The sequence below is a fragment of the Chanodichthys erythropterus genome, chromosome 7, assembly GCF_024489055.1.
Source record: "Chanodichthys erythropterus isolate Z2021 chromosome 7, ASM2448905v1, whole genome shotgun sequence".
Classification (NCBI taxonomy): domain Eukaryota; kingdom Metazoa; phylum Chordata; class Actinopteri; order Cypriniformes; family Xenocyprididae; genus Chanodichthys; species Chanodichthys erythropterus.
Window position 1 is genome coordinate 6,512,940 of NC_090227.1, and position 4,790 is coordinate 6,517,729.

Genomic DNA, 4,790 nt, shown 5'->3' on the forward strand with positions numbered 1-4,790 from the left:
TGTGGCAAAATGCCTCAATAGCGCCACCTACAAATTTCAACTAAGTGCCCCTGACGCTACGTTTCACATTCAAGTCTGAAATTCGGTACACACATCTAACAGCCCAATACCTACAAAAAAGTTAAATCTGAAAACCAACAGGAAGTGAGATATTTTGAATGAAACTTGAATGAAATTTGTGTGCAAAATGTGTGCAATTTTTGCCATTTCCAGATGTTGCACTTTAACAAACTTCTCCTAGAGGTTTAATCAGATCAACGTCCTATTTGGTCAGTCTAATCTAAAGGCCTTAATGATGTTAAGTTGCAAAGATCTTGAGTTTTTACTGAAGGGTGTGTCTGTGGCGGCCTGACAAAATTACAGTAATAGCGCCACCTGTGGGTAACAGGAAATGACATGTTTTACACTGCGATTAACTACTCATAGACATTTAAACAGAACCACATCATATATGTGGTCAGTCTAATCTTGAGGCCTTAGAGATGTTAAATTTCGAAGAACCTGAGTTTCTTTTGGAAGGCGTGTCCGTGGTGACTGACAAAGTCTGATGTTTCGCCATGAAAGAGGAAGCTGTTGTAAGTCAGACATACAATGTCCGATCTGCCCCAAACTTCACATGTGTGATAAGAGTCCTGGCCCTTTCATTGCTGCTTGCCCTTAAATTTTTATCAGCCCTTTTTTGCAGGGCGTATTTTGTTAAAAGTACAAAATAAGTAGAATAATGAAAAATAATGAATAAATCATAAAACTTGTGCATTAGGAGTATTAACAGTTAAGAGCGCAAGCCTTTCAGAGTATTCTCCTTTGTCCATGAGCGTAGAAAGTAAAGAAAAATTAACAAAACAAAACAAAATTCAAATAATGAGTCAATAAAACATCATTCCTTCTTCCAAAATATGTTTTGTCTTACCTTGATTCACTATGGTAAGCCTGTTATATGTGTTTATATTTTAGATCTGGCGGGATGGTTTTGTAGGAAATTGCATTCGTACGTCACTCGCCCGTATATGTCTCACCATATAGCCTAAATAAATAAAAACGAGTTTCATCAGATTTCAAAACATATATGAATGTGATTGGGATTGGGTTTCTAGGTATGAGTTTTATTTTTACAGTTCACAAAAAAAAAAAAAACCTGAAATTTCAAATATGACAAATATCAATTTTTTTTGCCTGTCTCAACAAAATGATGTTTACAGACTTAGAACGGATTGTTTGTTCAACACCTTCCCTTCATCTTCCCATTGTGCTTATCAGTGTGTCTATCCCTAAAGCATTTCGTATTGAGTGATGGATTGATAATGTTCCCACAGTGTGAAAACGGTAAGTCATGTTCAGACTTATAATGGGGCTCTTCTCTACACCAAAGCTGTTAATCATTAGCACTTTGTGCATTCAGAGTATTCATCAAAACTGATATTTTAATGAGGTCATATAGTAAAAGACACTCCAACATCTCTTGCTTTTTAAGACGCTTTTACAAGGCTTGCTGATTGTCATGATAATTACAGCACAGGCTCACGGTTCGTGATGATTTCTTCTTGGCACCAGCCATCCACGACTTGGGCTCTTGACAACATTTTAATACAAAGCCCAATCAAGGCATAAACAGAAGCTCAGAGCTATCAAATCAAAAAGCTTTCATAAACCTTTATGTGGCTCTTGGTGCTGCCATCCACAGTCCAATAGTGTCCTCATAACAAAGATGAAAGGAAAATCAAATCATAAACAAGGCTTTCAGATACAGCAATAAAAGATAAAATGATTTGTACTGACATCTCAAAAAAGTCTCTTGCATGAAAAACCCAGCAGCTAGGCTAAGCTTGCAAAATCTGATTTAATAGCCAGCCTTGATATACATGCCAGTGTGGCCATGGAATCAAAACTGGACAAAAGGAACTATAAGGCACTTAGTGTAGATTTTTGACACCTTAGTCACTCTTTAATCTTAAAATTGTAACTTTTGATAAACATCCTCTGTAAACTGCAAATCATTATAAGGGGCATTCAACAAAATAGGCACCATTTTTATTCTAGATACAGAAGTGGTAACTATGATTCAAAAGTGATGTCTGGTCTAGGAAAATTTACAAATTCACCCTTTATTTAAATATATCATTGAAGATTTTGTAACACTATAATGTTTAGTGGTGTAGGCAACATGCGTGAAAAAGGAATACTTCAAATAGCCTTTAATAATAATCCCAGGAGAGTACACAGGAGATAAACAAGACCATAACTGACAGAGGACTGAACTGAAAAGGGAGTTTATATGCAAGATATAACAAGGAACTAAATTAGATAGAAGTGATCATTTTAAGTAACGTCTCGGTTACAAAGGTAACCCTCGTTCCCTGAAGGAGGGAACGGAGACGTACGTCGGACAGACCGACGAATAGGAATCTCGCTAGAGAGGCCAATCTACTTCGAGTGTAACTAAACGAGCCAATGCACATTGGCATGCAATCATATGCATCAGCTGCTCGCCTCGCAGCGCGGGTATATAATGAGCAGCAGGTGCGTTGCATCTTCAGGTTTTCGCTGAGGAGCCGAACCGGATAGGCGGCAGCATCAGCGGGGTACAGCGACTGTGGCGACGGGACGTACGTCTCCGTTCCCTCCTTCAGGGAACGAGGGTTACCTTTGTAACCGAGACGTTCCCATTCAGTCGGTCACGTTCGACGTACGTCGGACAGACCGACGAATAGGAATCCCTACCAAAGCGCCACAGGAGCTGCCCCCTTCCAGCGCTCTGTTGCAAGCCACCTGAACCCCCTTGCCTGAGGATGGTGGGACAGGGCTAACACAGAGAGAGTCGATCACTGCTGTTCCCCAAAACCCATTCAGTGAGACTATTGGATAACGCTGGGAAAGCGTACCCTTCGCTGGGAAAGGAACGCTGCGGAAGCCACATCCTTCCCCGAAGGAGTTATGTGGAGAAGTACATATGGACTAACCCTGTAGGGCTGTGCTACATATGGAAGAGCTGGGGTGACTCCAACCCGATGAAGGGTAGGTTCTCCCAGAGGGAAAGACACGGGCTTCGTTTAGGAGCAACCGTGGAACCAACCATATGGGATCCCCGTAGGGTCACACATATGGAACCCAGCCTAAACCCGGTTCTCAAGGATACAACGGAGTATAGGCCTGGCGCCAGACGCTCCGCCACGTCGGCTGCCGAAGGGATATTGGAGGACTCGACAGGGTCTGCCTTGTAGGGACTCTCTGGAGAAAAGAAGCACATGTAGCGCAGCAAGCCGACACTAAGCCGGGGCCTCTCCGTGCCTCTGACCTGTGGCGAGAACATGGGAGGAGACCGGCTCGACACGAAGGCTATAGTATCTAGCGAACGTGTTAGGTGTCGCCCAGCCCGCAGCTCTACAAATGTCTGTCAGCGAGGCGCCACGAGCCGGCGCCCAGGAGGATGCGACACCTCTCGTGGAGTGAGCATGCAACCTGAGCGGGCAGGGCACACCCTGAGCTTGGTAAGCCAGGGCGATGGCATCCACTATCCAGTGGGCCATCCTCTGCTTGGAGACAGCCTTTCCCTTCTGCTGGCCTCCATAACAGACAAGAGCTGGTCTGAGGTCCTGAGGCTTTAGGTTCTGTCTATGTACAGTCGCAAAGCGCGGACTGGACAGAGTAAAGCCAGGGCTGGGTCTGCCTCCTCCGAGGGCAGCGCTTGCAGGCTCACCACCTGGTCCCTGAAGGGAGTGGTAGGAACCTTGGGCACATAGCCAGGCCGGGGTCTTAGTACCACGTGGCTATCACCCGGCCCGAACTCCAGGCACGATTCGTCGACCGAAAATGACTGCAGGTCCCCTACCCTCTTGATGGAGTCCAATGCCACCAGCAGCAAAGTCTTCATAGACAGAATCTTTAAGTCTGCTGACAGCAAAGGCTCAAAGGGAGCAATCTGAAGTGCTCTCAGCACCAGAGTGAGGTCCCAAGAGGGTATGGAGAGGGGACGAGAAGGATTTAACCGTCTCGCCCCCTAAGGAACCTGATGACCAGGACGTGCTGACCAACAGATTTGCCATCTAAGTGGTCGTGGTAAGCGGATATAGCAGCAGTATGGACTTTTGAGGGTGGAGGGGGACAGCCTACACTCCAACCCTACTGCAAGAAGGAAAGCACGACTCTGATCGAGCATCTTCGGGGGTCTTCCCGGCGAGAAGGGCACCACTCGACGAACAGGTTCCACTTTGGAGGCGTAAGCACGTCTCGTAGACAGTGCACGTGCCGAAGTGATGGTGTTAAGTACCTCAGGGGGTAAGTCACCTAGAACCTCCGCATCCCGTCCAAGGGACCAGACATGGAGTTTCCAGAGGTCTGGACGCGGGTGCCAAAGAGTGCCCAGTCTCTGAGAAAGAAGGTCTTTCCTCAGAGGGATGGGCCAGGGAGGGGCTGTCGCGAGGAGTGAGAGTTCTGGGAACCAGGTCCGGTTGGGCCAGTAAGGCGCAACTAACAAGACCTGCTCCTCGTCCTCCCTGACTTTGCACAGGGTCTGTGCAAGTAGGCTCACTGGGGGAAACGCATATTTGCGCAGGCCCCGGGGCCAGCTGTGAGCCAGTGCATCTGTCCCGAGTGTCCCCTCGGTCAGAGAGTAAAACAACTGGCAGTGGGAGGTTTCTGGTGAGGCAAACAGGTCTACCTGAGCCTTTCCGAATTCTCTCCAGATCAGCTGAACCACCTGGGGGTGGAGTCGCCACTCTCCTGGCAGCGCAGCTCATGATAGCTCGTCGGCCACACGGTTGAGCACACCGGAGACATGAATGGCGCGAAGCGAC